Source organism: Nicotiana sylvestris, chromosome 5, assembly GCF_000393655.2.
Source record: "Nicotiana sylvestris chromosome 5, ASM39365v2, whole genome shotgun sequence".
NCBI classification, from domain to species: domain Eukaryota; kingdom Viridiplantae; phylum Streptophyta; class Magnoliopsida; order Solanales; family Solanaceae; genus Nicotiana; species Nicotiana sylvestris.
In genome coordinates, this window is record NC_091061.1 from 142,754,292 (window position 1) to 142,775,257 (window position 20,966).

Sequence of the window (20,966 nt, forward strand, 5' to 3'; positions counted from 1 at the left end):
AGCTTCCCGATTTCAACCCGGTAGCCTTCCTCTCTTACTAACCAGCCCCACTGTTCCTGCGAATCATCCGTAAATTGTTGTACGTGAGCTCTTTTGGCAGGCCTCTGACGAATCTGAAACCTTTTCCCGAACCAAACATCGTATTTTGGGTCTACCTCACCCTTAGCCAGCTCTCGAACCATAGTCTTGGGTTCAAGGAATCTACATTCGTGCCACAGCTTTCTAATTTTTCCTTCGGGGAACACGACTCCTGGACTCAACTCAATGGCGTGCTTGCTTAGATCCTCATCAGTGGGAATTACCTGAAATCTTCCTAGTTGGCGCAGTACCCGATGAGGAGCATATGGTTGGATGCTACGAAGTCCCATCAAAAGAACATGACATTCCTCGGCCGCCATGTATATTACCTCAGTATCATTCAACCACCCAAATGCCCATTCAACTTGGTCGGCTGTTGTTGACCTCAATTGTGCAAGCCATGCTTCGACGCCTTCGGGAAATATGACGCCTGTCATTCGTTTCTCAAAGCCGCTAATGCAGTTTCTCTCAGTCAACCCGTGGTTCATGTATCCCACTCGGTGATGGAGGTGTTCTTGCATCCACAGCTGGAGTAACAGATTGCATCCCTGAAAGAACTTGCCTCCTTCTCGGCATATAGTTAAAGCTCGGTAGATTTCGGACAAAATCAAAGGAACCACAGTACTGTCGGTTCTTTTGATTGCAACATCGGCCATCCCTACAAGGCCTATCTCTATTTTTTTATCTTTGCGGGGACAGACCACAACTCCCAGAAATGCTGTGATAAATGCCAAAGTACGTCTTGCTTCCCACTTGATTCTGTTCCCAGTGTGAATTAATCCGAGGTTTGGTTCTTCCAAACCCTGAGGAATTCCGTACCGTTGATACAAGAATTGGAGAGTACAACATCCCTTCGACAAATCATCATTCTGCACCTTCCGACTAATGCTTAGCAAATCCAAGAACGCGTGCGGAGATACTGGTCTTGGTGAAAGTAAATACTGCCCTCTTAGTTTCCCATTCAACCCCGCATATCCGGCGACTTCCTCTAGTGTAGGTGAAAGTTCAAAGTCAGCAAAACGAAACACGTTGCGTGTTGGGTCCCAGAACGGTATTAGAGCCTCGATGATATCTGTCCTTGGCTTGATATTCAACAGATCGACAAAACCTCCCAAAACTCTTTCCACTATCTTTATACTATCCTTTCCCATATCATTCCACCACATGTGGAGTTGCAAAGGGACCTCGCTACACACTGAGAATGGTTCATTTTGACTTGTGCTCATCCTGCACATTTATTATAGTGATTAAAGAAGGAAAAACTTTTATTTGACTTAAAAACTATCTATATTCTAAAGAAATATTTTTTGGATTTTAATAATTTTTTTTTCTTGAAAAAACTTTTAAGGAGAAAGGAAATATTTTTGAACTAATATTCTGAATTTATGAAAGAAATACTACAGAAAAAAATATTTTTGAATTTTATTTTGAATATCTTTTAAACAAATAATTGGGATTTTGAGATTAAAAGGAAATATTTTATTTTTTTATTTTTATTTTTTTTGCAAATTAAAATAAAAGACTTATTCCTACACACTTTCTGCTTTCTAGGCAAACAAACAATTCTAAAAGTAAAAATATATATGTTTTTTTTTCAAAATTTCGGCAGCATTTCGACAGTACTTGGACACTGATTTTTCTAAATTAATCATCTAACTCTCCACTTGCTATTTTTATTTTATTTTATTTTAAATTATTATTATTATTATTATTTTACACTCCCGAGACTCAGAAGCCGGTCAACATGCAAGACCGAGCAAATAAATGCACATAAAACAAATAAGATGCATCAGGATGGTCTTTATTTCAGGTTGCTAGCCCTAGACGGACTCAACCCCTGTGTTGAGTCCCCTAAGTCAAAATGCACATGATGCAAATAAGCGTTCCTATTAGGGATCCGGCATGAAACTGAGTTATTCTAGGTTCAGAACTTGGGTGTTTGTTCTAGACCTGGCTTACCCGAGCGGACAGCTCGAGCCGAGGGGGAGGCAGCGTACCGGGAATACAGAAGTTTCACCGGCTTTGCAACTTATCCAACCTCGTTCTAAATTGGGAATTTAGACACTATACAGAAAAGAAGTCACACGAAGTGCACCCTTCTTCATGATTTAGAAGACTCAGAGAGGAGATGGGTTTCGGCACAGCTTATATACAGTTCACATAAGATCAAAGCGGTAAAAGCAGTTAATTAGCACATTAAGCACAGATCATGTAACAAAATCAAACGAAGCCAAATACAACAATTATTCCAAGCTCGAATTCTGAACCCTGAACCAGAGATTCTGGGTCCTATTTATCCCCAGCAGAGTCGCCAGAGCTGTCACACCTCCTTTTTCCGATCTCGCGAAGGGCGTAGGAGTTTTTTTCCAATTAAAGGACAATCGAAACGGGATTTATTTATTTATTTCAGAGTCGCCACTTGGGAGATTTAGGGTGTCCCAAGTCACCAATTTTAATCCCGGATCGAGGAAAAGAATGACTCCATATTACAGTCTGCGTACCAGAAATCCGGATAAGGAATTTCTGTTAACCCGGGAGAAGGTGTTAGGCATTCCCGAGTTCCGTGGTTTTAGCACGGTCGCTCAATTGTCATATTTGGCTTATTTATCTGATTTTAATACAATTATGAACCGATGTGCCAATTTTAACTTTTTACCACTTTATTATTATTATTATTATTTTAAAAAAAATAAAAAAATTGTGAACATCGTTTAAAATATGTCTTTGGATTACGTCACATGAAATGCACCCGCAATCCGGAACACATTTTTATTCAATGTTTTAGGATTTAGATTTGGGTCGTATGAAATGCGCATCCGAGTTTAAGAAGGTAAAATTAATTAAATCGCGCCTAAAGAGTCTAGCGCGTCATTATCTTTGAGGAAGGAAGTGAAATTCACTAAACAATCCATCCCAAATTCTAAGTATTTTTTTTAAAAAAATAATTAAATAAATAAATGAGATTGGATAATCCTGTAAATTTGTATTATTTACATCTATTTATTTTTAGCGAAATCCTTCCTTATTTTAAGAATATCCTTTAATGACTACCTTTTTATTATTACTAAGTTTATCTATAAATATAAAATCAATATCTACATTCTTGAAAATAACATATTAAATAGAAGAGAAAAACAAATATTAACAGAAAGTAATAAAAATTATAATCATAAATACAACATGGAATAGTCAAAAAATAAAAAAATAAAAAAAAACTAATTATCCCATAGTTGGATTAAAATTCAAATTGTTAGTAAGACTTAAGCTTATTGAAGCTAATTATTTACAAATACTGAAAATTGAAAGAAAAAAAAACTTGATTACTAAACCATATTTCTAAAAAATTAAACAATTTAACCTTAACTAACTTTGTTTTAATTCACATCATGTCCTAATACTTGTTCGCAAACTAATTCATGTTTTAACTGAAATTGACTACATGATTCTGATTAACTTATCGTTGACGAAAAACCTTATGAATAAGGAATTTAGTTAATTTTTGCCAAAGTGATTCAATAACGCCATTTTTTACGTTATTTCTTCTATTTTTTGTTATTAAGCAATTTTAATTAATAACCGGGCTTAAATATATTTCCTAATAATCTGGTTAAGGCATTATTTAATATGTCGCTATAATATGCCTAATTATGCCAAATGACAGTGATTTACAGAATAATAATACATGAATAACCTAAATACAATACAAAAAAAAATTAAACTAAATTAAAAATTTAACACTCCATTCTTCATTTCAGCTTACAAAATGCCAAAATTACAGTTGTGTACCTGATATTGTCAATATAAGAAGAAGAAAGTCAGCAACGTAATACGTAACACAGCAACAACAACAATAACCAGCAATAACCAGTCAACGAAAATCCCAGTGACAGATTTGAAAAATTCAAAATAAAATCCAGGAATGCCGAAAATAACGGACAGAAACCAAGGGAAATTTTCAGATTTTTGAAAGGCTAGTTAATCTTCAACCCTTAATTTCTACACCTGTATACCAGAATATTTATCAAGTGTGTACTACTTTCTCTTCTAATTTTCAGCTTTTTTTTTATTTTCTTTGTAGGTTTTTTTTTTCTTTTCTTGAGAGTTTCAATGTTTTTTTTTTCGGAATAAATGTTCAGCTCTTTTTTTCTCTAATCTCTATTTTTTTTCTGTCTGTCTCCCCTCTATCTGATTTCAAGACTTCTCTTTTATAACCCATCCCATAAACCTTTCAATTAATTAAAATCCATACTTTTTCTCTACCCAACCCATTATCTTTCCACTCATCCCCATTACATTAAATAAACATATCACACCACCCCATTTCATTTTGTCCCCCATGCTTCATTTAAAATAATGCAAGATTCCCCTTTAAATTAAATCTTGTCCCCCCTTTATATTAAATAATCATATCACAACCCACCCCATTTCATTTTGTCCCCCATGCTTCAAATAAACAATTACAAAATGTACAATTCCTAAACTACCCCTTCCGACCTTACTGAAATTACCAAACTACCCCTGAACGTATTACAAATTTACCAAACTACCCATCAGCTATAACACATCAATTAATCAAACTTAACCAAAATATAGACAATATGATCAATTTCTAACAATGTTCAAACAACAATATGAACACGGATGAACATCATAACAACAATATCACATGAACATGATTTTAACAACATTTCAACAACAAATCACATGAACACAAATTGAACAACCAAGAACAACTAAAATTTGATTGAACAATATTTTTGGCAACAACAAACCTATTTTTCGGATTTAAACAACAACAACAATCAAACAAGTATATTTAGATTCCTAAATTCAATAATATTGAACTTAAAATCAACTCTAACAACATTACAACAAACAATTCTTATATTAAACTTTAAACAAGATTATGAGAACAATTCAAGAAATAATCATAAATGGTAAACAAGAAATCAAACTATACAAAATTCGGATTCAAGATCATCCAAACATGAACATGAATGAATCTATTTTAACACAACAAACATGACGGATTAAACGATTAAATCAATATATTCCTTTAACACAACTAAATTCTTTAAACAAATAACAAGATCGACGAAGAAACAATTATGAACTTAAACTTGAACTTAACAATACTAACAATTTCTAACAATACATAAACACATGAAATAAATTGAAGAAATAGTTAATTAAATTTCAATTTGAATCTAACAAACAACAAACTAACAAATATTCACTTAAACAATAATACAAACATGAAATGAATATGAAAACAACTAATTAAACTTCTATTTTGAAATCTGAAAATTAATTTTAACAAAGCACATGAACATGAACAAACTAGAAAAAATGATTTCAACGATAAACAACGAACAAAACAAGAATCAAATATTTAACGATTTTAACTTTTAGAAATATAAAAACGAAATATGGACAAAATAAAACTCAAAAACAACTAACCGGAGATGAATCAACGAAGAACTTTGATTGTAAACAAATCTGTCCGAGCCTCGACCAAAGCTCGAACAAATGACGACGAAGACGAAGAGAAGATGAAGCAGCCCGTAGCTACTGCCGCGACGAGCAGCAGCAGCAGTCCGTCCAACACCTGCTGCGACGAGCAGTAGCAGCACGACGTCAAGACAGCAGCAACAGCGGCGACAGGCAGCAACAGCGGCGGCGACAGGCAGCAGCACAGCGCGGACAGCCATGGACGACGACATGGTCGACGTCGAAGCTCGTCCATGGCTGTGTTCGTTTGGTTGTTTGGTTGAGACAGAAGCAGCAGCAGCTGGTCGACCATGGCAGCGGCAGTCCGTCGAGGAGGATGACGGGAAGACGACGCACCGGCAGAAGCAGCGGGGAGCAGAAACGGGCAGCAGTGCGCACAACGGAGGTTTGACGAAAAAGATGAAGCAACGGAGAAACCATGGACGACGTCGATGGAAAAGATGAAGACGTGAAGATGGAGGGGAAGCCATGGTTGGGGTGTAAGGGGGGCAACCATGGTTGTGTTTTTTTTAGCTTGGGGAAGATGATGAAAAGAGAGAAAGTGAAGAAAGGGGGGGGGATTGGTTAGGTCTTTTTAGGGTTTTTTTCTCTTTTTTTTTTTTGTTTTGTATTGTTTGTAAGATAATAGGATGTTGGGTTATGGACTGGGTCGACCTAGTTCGAAATGGACTGGGTCGTAGGGAAGATTGGGCCATTTTTTGGGCCTATAGCTTGAAATCGAAGAAGAGGCCCAATTCCGACTTTCTTTATATTTTCGCTCTCTTTTCTTCTTTTATTTCTCTAAAACTAAATTATAAAAATACTTAAACTATTATTAAGAACTAAATTAAGTTATAAAAGCGCAAATTAACTCTCAATAACAATTAACGCACAATTAAGTATTAATTAAGCATAAAATTGTATATTTGGACATTAAATGCTAAAAATGCAAACGATGCCTATTTTTGTAATTTTTAATTTTTGTAAAACAAATTTAATCACTAACAATTGTAGAATTAAATCCTACATGCAAAATGCGACATATTTTTGTATTTTTTATTAATTTAGCAAATAAACATGCACAGACAAATACAAATAATTATTCAAAATATCACAAAATATCACAAAATTGCACATCAAAGAAAAATCATTTTATTTTTGAATTTTTTGGGAGTAATTCTCATATTGGGCAAAAATCACGTGCTTACAGTGGGCGCTTGAAACATGAAATGTAAAGACTGAAAAATATTCCTCTCGTTATACAGGTGGGCGCCTGATACATGAAATGTAAAGACTGAAAAGTATTCCTCTCGTTATACAGGTGGGCGCCTGATACATAAAATGTAAAGACTGAAAAGTATTCCTCTCGTTATACAGGTGGGCGCCTGATACATAAAATGTAAAGACTGAAAAGTATTCCTCTCGTTATACAGGTGGGCGCCTGATACGTGAAATGAAAAACAGAAATGTATGCCCTCATTATACTGGTGGGCGACCTAGAACACGAAATGTAAAGACTAATGTATACCCTCATTATACTGGTGGGCGACCTAGGACAGGAAATGAAAAATGCATACCCTCATTATACTGGTGGGCGACCTAGGACATGAAATGAAAAATGCATACCCTCATTATACTGGTGGTCAACCTAGGACATGAAATAAAAAATGCATACCCTCATTATACTGGTGGGCGACCTAGGACAGGAAATGAAAAAATGCATACCCTCATTATACTGGTGGGCGACCTAGGACATGGAATGAAAAATGCGTACCCTCATTATACTGGTGGGCGACCTAGGACATGAAATGTAAAGACAGAATTGTATACCCTCATTATACTGGTGGGCGACCTAGGACAGGAAATGAAAAGACAGAATTGTATACCCTCATTATACTGGTGGGCGGCCTAGGACAGGAAATGAAAAAATGCATACCCTCATTATACTGGTGGGCGACCTAGGACATGGAATGAAAAATGCGTACCCTCATTATACTGGTGGGCGACCTAGGACATGAAATGTAAAGACAGAATTGTATACCCTCATTATACTGGTGGGCGACCTAGGACAGGAAATGAAAACAGAACTGCATACCATCATTATACTGGTGGGCGACCTAGGACATGAAAAAAAAATAAAAAAAAATGTATCTGGATTTGTTTCCTCGTTTCTCCGAGAAAATTTTTAACAACGGCAGAAAATTTTCTGCCCCGGTTTTGGTGACCTTCTTTGTGGCGTGTTTTTCTGCCATCATCAACCTTTGTTTTCCGGTAAAATCAAAGAAAACTTTGTTAGTTTTAACATGGTGAGTGATGATGTCACTCCTGCTGGGGGATGATTTTTCCTTTCCCTTTCCCTTTCCCTTGCTCTGTGCTCCCAAAACTGGTTGGGGATAAAGTTGCTTGCTAGGGATGATATTCCTGCTGGGATGGTATTTCATTTATCTCTTCCCCGCTTTTGTTTCAAAACATGCTGGGGGAGTTCTCTTCAACTCCAAAACTACCCCCTTAAAAGTTTATTTTCTCCCAGCACTGCAGGGCATAAAATGTTATCATCTGGGGATAACGTTATTAGGATAAGCCTGTTAGGGTTATCTTGTTGCGGATTAATTTTCTCTCCCTCTTTCTGTTTTGTCTGACCCCCTTGGACCTTGATCAGTGATCTATCGAAGTTCTACCGGGGATCTTTTTGGAACTTGGTTCATAAGTCTTTAAACCTCTGATTCCTGCTTTTCTTCATGTTCCCCTTAACTTTCCAGGACAGTTTGTCATTTGGTTTTGCAACAAACGCCTTTTGTCTTATTGTCTTGACTTTGGCCTGTCCCCTTCGTATTTTGCTTTGTACTCTTTCGGCCCCTGGTAGTAAACTCTGAAAAATCCTTTTCGAAACAAATTTCTGGAAAAAATCTTTTTAGACAAAGAAAATGAAAAGATAGAAAAAGAGAAAAAATCTTCCCGAGCAAACGCTGGGGGAGAAGAAAAGGAAAGAACTTATCTGGACGGTATGACTGGTCTCAACGATCATGTCATGCATTACGGATTAATCAACCCAGTCTATTTGTATCAATCAATCTTCCTGATGGCCTCACTTGCTGGGGATAAATAGGTGCTCACCTCTTCGCAAATCCAGACCCTTTTTGCCAATCTATCTTGTTGCCTTATATTGCCCTTCGAGGGGTTTTCACTAATAAGACTCTCTCCTTTCCCTCAGCTCTCGTCGCCTTATGGTGCCTGTGAAGGTTTTCACCGATAAGACTCTCTCATTTCATTTCTCTCATCTTTCGTTGCCTAATGGTGCCTGTGAAGGTTTTCACCGATAAGACTCTCTCATTTTATTTTTTTCAGCGGGGAATTGGAGTGTTGCCGATATGACTCTCTCTTCTGGAGATTCTTTTCGGCTATCAATTCATTTCCAGTTTATGATCCTCTTCTTGCTGGGGATCAGTGCATTATTCTCGGCTTTCATTTGCCTGACTTGCCACCTCTCGGATATTGATCGGGAGGTCTTTTTGGACATCGATGTTGGTTTCGGCGTGGGGCTAAAAGAAAGGCTATCAAAATTTCAAAATAACTTTGATGGGTGAACTACTACAACTCTTGGAATCAAACCTTTTTTTGAAACTTTAAAACCTAACTTCTGCCCCAGTTTTCTTTGCTTGGGGAATTTTATTTTTGTTATACTATGTTGAACTATGCACACTGTGACCGAGCCGTGAGGTATCCTCTTTGAGGAATCAGGTCAAACATAGTTCCCAACGCTTTTGTTGTTTTTTTTTGTTTGTGATTTTTATCTCTTTTTTTCATTTTTCTTTTAATTTCCCTTTTTCATATCTTTTTCCCATTAGTGATTCCAAAAGAGGGGTATGAAAGAATAACTTAAGGCTTAAAAGGGGGAAGCAAATGTTAAAAGTGTTTGGATAGAAGAAAGAATTGCCTCCGTCATTTCATTATCCAATAAGTACTAAATACAAACGAACGAACCAATAGCCACCATAATTAAAGAAATCACGCATAATATCTTTTGACTGCATCAGAATTGATAGCCATGTCGACACACCTTCCCTCGATATCTGTTAGACACAAAGCACCGTTGGACAACACTCTGGTCACGATATAAGGCCCTTGCCAATTTGGGGCGAACTTGCCTTTTGCTCAATGTGGATGCTGATTTTGGTTTCTCTGACATTATCTGCATCCCCTAGATTCACAGCCTCAGTGTCATTCAGATTAGGCTTGGGTTTCTCTTCAAATTGGCACAGTTCTCGGTTTATTTCTTCGAAGGCTTCATCCCCGTCATATTCAGACTCATCGTCACAATCGATCTCTTGTATCATTAAGTCGGAGTCAGATTGATTTATTAGACTAGGTCGAAGATCCGCTGTGCATGCCATGTCATTAGAACCAGTAAAAAGAGAACTGTTCAGAAAGAAAAAGAACAAAACAAAATTAAAATGAGACAAAAGAAAAGAATTTTATTGAAATTGCGGGATAACAGGGTTCACACTTTTACAAAACAAAATAAGAGTTGGATTACACCCTGGAATAATCCGAAACAAAAAAGCAAAAATCAAAGCCTACTACCAGGACTCACCCTGGATAGGAAGATGAGTAACCGTCCAATTGTTGGTTTTGGCCTCAGGCCCCACAAACTATATGTCCGCTCTTACACCGGTCGATTCTTCTTTCGGAGCGGCTTGGATTGTCATCACTGTCTGTGAGGGTTTCTTTGGCTCTCCTCCCTCGTATACCAGCTCGATCATGTGAGCTTCGTGGTGTACTGGCAATGGGTTTTGGTTGATGTTGGGCGCCTCCGGCGTCTGGACTTCGATCTTATTGGCATCAATAAGATCTTGTATTGCATGCCTTAACTTCCAACACTTTTCGGTATCATGCCCCAGCATTCCTGAGCAGTACTCACAGCTTATTGAACGGTTCAAATTTCGGGGTGGAGGATTTGGTCCTCTAGTCTTGACAGGACTAACAAAACCTAATTGCCTCAATTTGTGGAACATGGCGTGTAGGTTTCTCCCAACTCAGTAAAAACTCTATGTCTCTGTAGCCTGTCATTTCTAGCAGCTTGATTTCCCCGAAAGCCCGCCCCTGGAGGGTTTCTGTATGCCCTTGGTGGAGGATAGGTGTTTTGCGGTGGTGCATGTGTGTTCTGGGGAGCCGGCGCGCGCCATTGCGGGCGAGCCGGAGGCTGAGTGTATGTCTGGGCTTGGTGCACGGAGAAGTGTGGTTCTTGGGGTGGATAGTAGTGCTGTGGTGGGTTGTATGGGTAGTTTGGCCTGTGGGGTCTAGGTTGGTTGTAGTATGGTTTACCGCCCATGGACCAACTGCTTGCCTCAATCGTGGCAATTTCTTCTTTCTTCCTCCTTCCCAGCGCACCTCCCGTGCCGCTCTGAATAGCCTGGGTCGTTGCCTTGAGCGCCGAGTAATTCAGGATTTTGTCAGACCTCAGACCCTCCTCTATCATGACCCCTATCTTTACTACTTCATTGAAGGATTTTCCAACCGTCGTCACCAAGTGACCAAAGTAAGTTGGATCCAGTGTTTGCAAGAAATAGTCCACTATTTCTCCCTCTCTCATGGGAGGATCAACTCTGGCTGCTTGTTCTCTCCAGCGGAAACCAAACTCACGAAAGCTTTCCCCAGGCTTCTTTCCGGTCCTTAGCAATGTGAGACGGTCAGGGACTATCTCGAGATTGTATTGAAAGTGACCCGCAAAAGCCTGCGCCAGATCATCCCAAGTGTACCATCTGCTGGAATCCTGCCTGGTATACCATTCCAGTGCCGATCCACTCAAGCTTTGACCGAAATAAGTTATCAGTAGCTCATCTTTGCCGCCTGCCCTCTCATCTTGCTACAAAAGCCCCGCAAATGTGCCATGGGATCACCGCGCCCTTCATATAAATCAAACTTAGGCATCTTGAACCCAGCCGGGAGTTGGACGTCCGGGAAAGGGCATAGATCCTTGTAGGCCACGCTGACCTGGTTGCCCAATCCGTGCAGGTTCCTGAAGGACTGCTCCAGGCTTTTGAACTTCCTCATTACCTCATCTTGTTCTGGTACCTTAACCGGCTTTTCAATCTCTGTCGGTACCTCCAAGTGCGGATTGTAGATATGGGGTTCTGGTGCATGGAATATGGGCTCAGGGGGATAGTATTGCGTATCGTGAGCCTGAAACAACGGCTCGCTGGTTGATCTTTGCAGGGTGGCTGATGTGGGTCCCATAAAAGTGGGAACATTTGGTGTTGGGAGAGGTTGATAGGGTGGTGGAGCTTGGGAATCATGGGGGCTTCTCTCCTGAAGATAACGGTGATTCGGGAGGCTTGTTGAAGGGCCAGAGTGAGGGTATTCCGGCATATGTCCCAGTGGTTCAGGGCTCTTTTGTGCTTTGGCCAGAGCTAACTGCATTGCATTCATCTCTAGTCCCATCCTTTCTATTTTCTCCATCGCTTCTTTTAACAACTGGCTCAACGGCCTTTTTTCCTCGGTACTATTTTCTGAAGTAGTCATGCTCGTTGTTACCGGTCCTTTGGATCTGGTTTGGTAAGGGTGTGTTGCCAGAATGCTTTAACAACTAACTGTCTAGTATTTATGAAAAACAACAAACTTGTTAGTGTTAGAGTTTAACAGATTTGATGATAGCACATTGGGGATGCAATGCTCCTAGGCAGTTAACCATTTCTAACATGTTTTGCTTCAAACACATGAAGTCATCCCGGCTCGCTTATTTGCCCCTTTAAAGTACTTTAGGAACCCCTGTATTTTATATTTATATTTTCTTCTTTTTTTTTTTTTTTTGGAATTATCAATTTTCATAATAAAATAAACTGGGTTTCAAAGGTTTAAAGACGACCTACAAACTTGAAAATCAAACGACTCACATATTCTAATCAAAAGTTTTACAAACTCAAAAACAAACGGTCAGCTCCCTTTCTCTGTTCGACAAATGCAACCAAACGATTATTTTTTGCAAATGTGGCCCCTTCCAAATTTCACATGAATTTTGAGGCCGGGGAGGATTATTTTATGACACTTTACAAACTTGTCCGTTCTTTTACGAAAATAGCCTTTCGACAACTGAAAGATACTCTAAGGCTATTTCGGCAAGAACGGTTTAAGACACTGCCGAAGCTGGCTCGGCTTATTTTGACTAAAAATCCAAACGGTATTCACCTGACCGCTGACTCCTTGTTTATTTTTTTTAAAAAAAAAATTAAAACAAAAGACCTGCTGTTGCAAACACAGCCTTTCAGCGTCTCGGGGACAAAGATTTTAAGGCTGTGTGGGTCAACTGGACCAAAATCCTAAAAAATGACCCAAGGTGATTGTTTATACAAAGTCAGCCTTCCGGCGTCCCTTTCGGGAACATTTGACTATTTTTGACAAAACAACATCACTCGACTTATTTATGACAAAACTAAAATTTTGACATGTTTTTTTTTATTATTATTTATTTGTTTTTGGCTATTTTAGCAAAAGGTGGGGTTGGTCCCGATGAGGATTGCCTACGTATCTCACATCCGGTGAGAATCAAACCCGCTTAGTTCGGGAGAATTAACCGCACTATTTTAAAATAGGATTCTTTTTTCATTTTTATTTTTGACATTTCATAAGCAAAAAAAAACTACTTTTTAAAACAAGACCCCTTTTTTCTTTTTTTTCTTTTTTCAGACAACCTATTTTCCAATTAAAAAAAAAACTTTTTTTTTGACAAACAATATAACAGCCTATTTTTCGAACCAAAAAAAAAACTCTTTTTTTTTAATTTTTTTTTGCTCTTTTTTTCTTTTTTTTTTTTAGTAAAACAAACCAAAAAATAAAACTTTTTATTTTTATTTTCCAGAGTTCCGACAGTACTTGGGCATTGTTTTTTTTTCAAAACCATTAGTTAACTCTCCAACTGCTATTTTTCTCTTTTTCTTAATTTTCTAACATTCCCGAAATTCAAAAAACCGGTCAACATCTAGGCCAGAGCAAATAAATGCACAGAAAACAATTAGGATGCATCAGGATGGTCTTTCCGTTTCAGGTTGCTAGCCCTAGACGGACCCAACCCCTGTGTTGAGTCCCCTAAGTCAAAATGCACATGAAGCAAACAAACGTTCCTACTAGGGATCTGGCATGAGGCTGAGTTATTCTAGGTTCAAAACCTGGGTGTTTGTTTTAGACCTGGCTTACCCGAGCGGACAACTCGAGCCGAAGAAGAGGCGGCAGTCCGGGAATACAGAAGCTTCATCGACTTTGCGACTTATCCAAACCTCGTTCTAAATTGGGACTTGACACTTAGACAGAAAAGAAGTCGTACACCGTACACTCTTCTTCACAATTCAGAAGACTCAGAGAGGAGATGGGTTTCGGCACAGCTTATATACAATTCACAAAATATCAAAGCAGTAAAAGCAGTTAGTTAGCACAGTATGCACAGATCATGTAACAAAATCTAATAAAGCTGAATACAACAATTATTCCAAGCTCGAATTCTGAACCCTGAACCAGAGATTCTGGGTCCAGTCTCCAAGTCCCCAGCAGAGTCGCCAGAGCTGTCACACCTCCTTTTTCCGCCCCCGCGAGGGGTGAAGGAGTTTTTCCAATTAAAGGACAATCGAAACGGGATTTGTTTATTTATTTCAGAGTCGCCACTTGGGAGATTTAGGGTGTCCCAAGTCACCAATTTAATCCCGAATCGAGGAAAAGAATGACTCTGTATTACAGTCCGCGAACCAGAAATCCGGATAAGGAATTCTGTTAACCCGGGAGAAGGTGTTAGGCATTCCCGAGTTCCGTGGTTCTAGCACGGTCACTCAACTGTTGCATTTAGCTATTATCTGATTTTTACATGAATAACCTATGTGCTGATTCTACTTTTTATTGCTTTTACATATACATATTTATTCGAGAGAGTGAACGCCGTTTAAAGTATGTTTTCGGATTGCGCCGCATCAAATGAACCCGCAATCTTAGGCACACTCTATTAAACGTCTTAGGATTTGGATTCGGGCCGCATAAAATGCCCACCCATATTTAGGAATGTAATTTACTAAAGTCGCGCCTAAAGATTCTAGTGCATTATTATCTTTTGGGAGGGCCGTGAAATTCGCTAAACGGCCCTTCCCGACTTCTAAAAAAATTTCTTAAACCTTTACTGAGGGTCCTGCAATTTTTTTATTATTATTATTTTTTAAAAGGAAAGTAACTACATTTCTATTTTTATTTGTCTCTAAATAAAGAAAAATCCTGGTTAATTACATGCTAAAAAAACCGTAACTTATTTAATTAATAGATTACAACAGATGCTAACGAAAATTATACTTGAACTTGTAAAAATGGAAAATTGTTTCGCGCCTTATTCCATAAGCTAATATTACTAAAAATGGAATTATGTATATAAAATAACGTACAAGATTGACTAACGTTACTACAATTAGCCATTTTTAACTGTGGTGAGGTTAACTAAATGATCAAAGTTATAGACTAATTCATTAACCCTAATGAATTCGCAATTTAACTATACTTTATTGAAACTACTCAACATTAGTGTAAGTATACTTAATTATTAATACATAAAATTATCGACTACGACCTTTTATTTATTTATTTACTTTTATTATTATTATTGGAGCTATAATGTTGACACTACCCAACCACCTTACATTTACATTTTTATCAAGTCCACAATCTATCTATGTGAGATTATTTGTAACATGAATTAATGCCAATACTGATGAGAGTATAATCACTTAAGAGGACTAATGGAAATTAGTTTTAACCATCTAAACGAAATACTAATCGGGTTTTGACTAAGTACTCTATCTCGTTTATGAACTACTTGAATATATGCATGGAAACAAACAACTAACTAGAGATATGCTACTTATCATGATTTACCCCATTAATTTAACAAAATTGAAAGGTTCATGTTATATCAGCGCATGACCATTTATACGATTCCTTCTCTTTTCAGTCCAATTATACAAAAGAAAAAAAAATTAAAACAGTTCACAAAGAAAAAAAACTAAATAGACCAGATTGTCTACATCTACTTTATTGAAGCGGTTGGATTTTATTGCTGCATTTCAACTTCAAAGCTTTATCACTACAAGATTCGAATGTGTACCTGGAATTCGAATTACAAATAGAGAAAAGAGGTCAGGAGCAACAATGTACAGCAGTAGCACAACAACAGAATCCCACAGCAAATAACAACAACAAAAACCAGCAATAACCAGTGTAACAATGGTCAGAACCAAACTGAAAAACCCCGGAAAGCCTGACTGAAAATCAGTAGCACTAAATACAATCCACAGAGGCAGTAACAAAGTTCTGATTTCAGTATGTAAAGAAAAGGACCCCACTTTCAGTTTTTAACTCTCAAAGACTGATTTTTAGTTCTGAAAAATTAGCCTATTTCTCCCTTTTAAGTTCTGAAAATTTTTCTTCTCTAAATTTCCAGTCCTCTTCTCTATATCAACTCCTCCTATTTATAGGCTAGAGCTAAACATTATTTATTCAAAGTTTTTTCACTTTCAGCCTGTATATTCCTTCTCATGTGCATCTATACACTTTTATCATTAATCCCATGCTTATTTTCTGATTTTCCACCCTTAAAGATACCAGACAGGGTGTATTCTACACTACTAATTCCCTTTTCATTAAATAATTCATTAATTTAATTATACACTGAATATTCAACTGGCAGACTACTAACACTAAACATTTTAAATCTTTTAAACACCCAAAAATACCCCTGAAAATCCCCTATTATTATTGCCTTGCCCTCACTCTTAGCAATCTGTATTTAAACCTCTCTGATTTACAACTACACCAAATCACTACACAGCTACAACCAATCCTTAAGTCAAATTCACACAAATGATTCAAGCATCAAAACAGACCTACGAAGTGATTCATGTTGTATTCGTCCAAACAAAGCAGTCATAAACTAACTATTCGACGAAGTTGTTCAAATCGAATGTAGTTTATAACGCACACTCAAACAAACAGAAGAAAGACCTTGACCAAATAAAAAGGTCTTGAAGAAGAAGGAGAACTAATGAACAAGACAAAATTACAAAATAACACTTTAAACAAAGAATAAATAATCCAAAAAAATAGAATGAACAAAACAAGATTATGAACAACACTTAAAACCAAAAACCATAACAGAAAATAAATCAAAATGAACCAAATAATCTTGAAAGAAAAATCTGAAACTTGAACGAACCCAAGTCGAACTCGGAGTTGAACTAATGGAGGTCGAACGACTGTTTTGTGGACGTTGAAAAAGGACGAAGCAGAAGTTGGACGTTTGGACTGTGGCGGATTAGCATGGAGGGACGAGGGTGTCGTGAGGCGTCGAGGAACAGCAGCGGCAGCAGCTGGACTCGCTGCTGCCATGGTCAACGGGGAGCAGCAGCGGCAGTGGTCGCTGGTCGACGTGAATCAATGGGGTGGCTGGTGGGTGTTGGGCAGTGGGGTTTGGTCGACGTGAAGCAGTGGGGTGGCTGGTGGGTGTTGGGCAGTGGGGTTTGGTCGACGTGAAGCAGACGATGGGGGTAGTGGGGTTTGGTTGAGCAGCTGGAGGTGGTCGACGGGGGGCGGCGATGGATAAAACTGGTTGTTTGGACTGGTTATGGCTGTGGAGGACGAAGCAGTGGTCGTTGGGTGAGGATGGAGGAACCTCGGGCTAGGCTTTTCGTTTTTTTTTCGTTTTTCTTCCGTTCAAAATGAAGAAGAAGGTGAACAGTGCCTTCTTCAATTTTTCAGAAATTTTTTTCCCCCACGTTCCTTTCCAATTTTTCTCCTTTAAAATCCACCCTCCCTCGTGTGTTTTGTCTTTGTTCAAAGAATATGGACCTCACGTGTGTAGGGGTCCAAGACTTGTGTCCCCCATGCGTGGTGGGGTTCCCCGTGTGTGGTGTTCCGTCCGTGTCCCCCACGCGTGTCCCCCATGTGTGGTGGGCTCGGATTATTACGGGCTAAGTCCGAAAATTAGGCCTAAAAATGGGTAGTTTGAACCCAAATATTATTCTTTGTCCAGACTTGAGAATAGAACACGATGTTATTCAATTAATCCTATGCAAACAAAATAACTACCAAAATAAGACTAACATTTAAAACAAAACTATTTTTAAAATAGCTACAAAGCATAAATAAAACTATTTTTGTCATTTTCTTTTTTATATAAAGATAAAATATAAAGTACTATTTTTTTGTATTTTTCAAGATTAAAATGGCTACAAAACGTTAATAACTCTTTTTTTGTAATTTTCGGAATTATACAACGATAAAAATATAAAGTACTATTTCTATATTTTTTAAGTTTAAAATGACTACAAAACATTAATAAAACTACATTTTTTATAATTTTCGAAATTATATAAAGTACAAATAAGGTACTATTTTTTTTGTATTTTTTCAAGTTTATGAGAAATACATAAGCTAAAATTTACATATATATTTTTTGTAATTTTTCTTTTGCGAAGAAATAAAGTAAAATAGTCAAAATAGCTATATTAGACTCAATTCAAATATTAACGTTTTGTAGCCCTCTTTTTTTTTTGATAAAACTAAAATTCTAAATTGAGCTACAAACTAAATTAACTCCAAAAATACTAATTAAACTCTTAACAACAATTATCATACACAATTAAACACCAATTAAAACAAAATTGCATAATTTGACATTAAATGCTAACAATGCAAAATATTCCTATTTTTTGTAACTTTCATTTTTGCAAAACAAACTTAATTAAATACTAAATGAAAATGTGATATATTTTATATTTTTATTAATTAAAAAAAATAAACATGCACTCATAAAAATACAAATAATTATACAAACATACCACAAAAATAACAAAACACAAAGGAAAATTATTTTATTTTGAATTTTAGGAAGTAATTCTTTCATAGGGCAAAAATCACGTGTTTACAACAACTATCATTCTTTTTCATCGAGCAGAAAGAAAGATGAAATTTTGAAAACAATCATGAAGGTTTTCTTTTTGTTTTATTTGTAGCTTTGCCTTTTCTCTCTCTTTTAAATTGCATAATGATATGTATACATATTTTTTTCCGTGTAAATTACACTTAAGACTTCAGCAATATACTCTAGTACAACATGGATGGAAGACTATTGTAGTTTTTTAGGAGTAGCCATTACATTTTCTTTTTAAAAGATCTCCAGCACTATCTCAATTAAGTACATGTATCTCCTTGCAAACTATTCTTCTTTTTCGGTTTCATTGTTAATTTTGGAAGCACACATAAGCATATTAGGTGCTGATAAATCTGTTGCTACGATCACGTCATCTAATGTAGTTACACGACCATACCAATCTTTTGTGTTCTAAAAGCTAAATTTATTTCTGTGGAATGACTTGACCAATCTATCATGTGATAATAATTTTCTTCCCGGTAACATATATACCAAAGCTAACTGAAATAAAATAAAATAAATCTGTCGGGGCCCACACAAAGAAAATTCGACCTCTTCAACATTTCAGCAGCCAGAGTGTCAAATCTTTCTAACCTCACCAAATCTCAATTCCTTTCCTACCACCCCCTTTAAGTCAGCATCCATCTCGGCAATTCCGCGACATAAAAGTCTCTTCCCCTTTTTCTGATGTCCCTGTCTTTCATACTTCTCTTCGGTTATCCAATTTCCCAAGCCTTAATCCAAATCAAAGTCCGGAGAACCCAATAGAATATGTCAAGTAACTGGTTATCGCTTTTTAAGTATTAAAACAAAAAAATGCACCTCATCCTGAAATCACTTATAGAGTTATAGTATCGAACTGCCATTAATTAAATATATGTAGTTTGTTATATGTCATTTAATAAGCCAAGTAAAGCCATAAGATTTATCAAGATGAAACAGAAAGCTAGCTAAAAGAACCAAGTCGAACTTGTTAGCAGAGTAGTACACAACAACAAACATGAAATTTCAGCAAAAGCATGTCTCACCTCTCAGCAGAACTCATAATTTTATGTTTCAGTAATGCCAACACAGAGAACGGCAGGCAGAAGAAAAATGAATCACCCAGCAGCCGCAAAAAGAAAATCGACCTGCGCAAAATAGAGTGAGGAAGAGGATGAGCTGACAAACGGTGAGTCCAACTGCGTCGGCAGCCACATTTTACAAGACCGACACTCGTCACTCTTTGAAAACATATATCCAGCACTGACTACAACCCTATAAGAATGAACTCAACTCAAATTGCATAGCTTTAATTCCAAACCTAAAAGGAAAAGCAAAGAAGGAACGACAGAGATCTACCAACACAGACACAAGGGAAGATTGAAGAATTGCACACCACGTGTTTGACAAAGCAAAGTACACCTCAACACCTGATAGACGCGGCAAACATCTTATTACAAATCGTCATCTTCTCCAGTCTTGCTTTGGAGTTTGGTGTGAAGAGTTATAGTGGAAGCAACTTGGGCTTGAGTTCAATTCAATCAGAACTCTCGAATAGCAAAAACCCTGGAACAAAATCAACAGCCCATAATACGCAGCTTTAATTCCAAACTTGGGGAGAAAACAAAGAGAATTAGAGAGATCTATACCTTGAAGAATCTGAAGAGAGGCAGAGAGGAGAGAAAGAAAAAGGATATACAAAAAACGTGCTGGCACTTACGTGTTGAACAAAAAGGATGTACACGAGAAAAGGTTTAAGCCACTTAGAGGACAGATTTCCAAAAATAACCCCGAAGCAGGGATTGGAATTCCAAAAATAGCCCAAAGAGGACGACGAAGAGCACCTCAACTCCCCCTTCTAAATAAGTAGAATATATATATAATTATATATATATACACTTCCTTCTTCTTCTGCTAATTAACAACCCTATTGAGCTCTCTATTTTCTTGATAATGGAGAAGAGCAAATCTTTCCCTTATCATTCTGCATCTTATACAGAAGCAAGATTTGATTTCGAGGATCGAACAAAGTCTCAAGTAGAAGAAGTTTTAATGGACCGGGCGAAAATCCGGAGGGGAAGAGGAAGAGAAGGATAGCTAGTTATAACATGTATTCTATGGAAGGTAAGCTTAAAACACCTTTGAGGAACAGTTTCAAGTGGATTAAGAGCAAATTTTCCGATAATTATTATGATTAGTGGTGTGATTAAGAGGAAAATTAAGCATCTTTTTGTTACATGGGGTTGTACTTGATTTCCCTATTTTCTTTTTTCTTCTTGAATATCTAGTTCTTGTTGATATTGCCATGTAGAAAATGGTCTTTGAAGGTTATGAGAAGTGATTATTGTACATAATTATATGTTGTTTGTACTTTTTTTTGGTTAAGTTGAATGAAGTTGTTTCTCATTCCCATCAAGATGAAATTGTTACGGGCGGAGGCGGATTTAAGATCTTGGGTTTAATCTTTTGG

At 37.3% G+C, this 20,966-nt stretch overlaps 1 long non-coding RNA gene across 7 annotated transcripts in view; it reads right to left on the reverse strand.

Annotated features, from left to right (window-relative positions):
- LOC104249738 (uncharacterized) overlaps positions 1-20,330 on the reverse strand; it is a 41,680-nt gene extending 21,350 nt beyond the window's left edge. The window contains exons 1-4 of one of the 7 annotated variants that reach the window (XR_011407696.1): positions 20,146-20,229; positions 19,856-20,062; positions 19,543-19,644; positions 3,818-3,864 (exon numbers count right to left, since the gene is read on the reverse strand). This is a non-coding gene — a long non-coding RNA (uncharacterized lncRNA). Of the gene's footprint in view, positions 1-3,817; positions 3,865-9,924; positions 9,985-15,467; positions 15,692-18,916; positions 19,645-19,855; positions 20,063-20,145 lie in introns of those variants that run through there. The other 6 variants (XR_011407697.1, XR_011407694.1, XR_011407691.1 and 3 more) reach the window with 6 other exon arrangements.
- Positions 20,331-20,966: the final 636 nt, after the last annotated feature.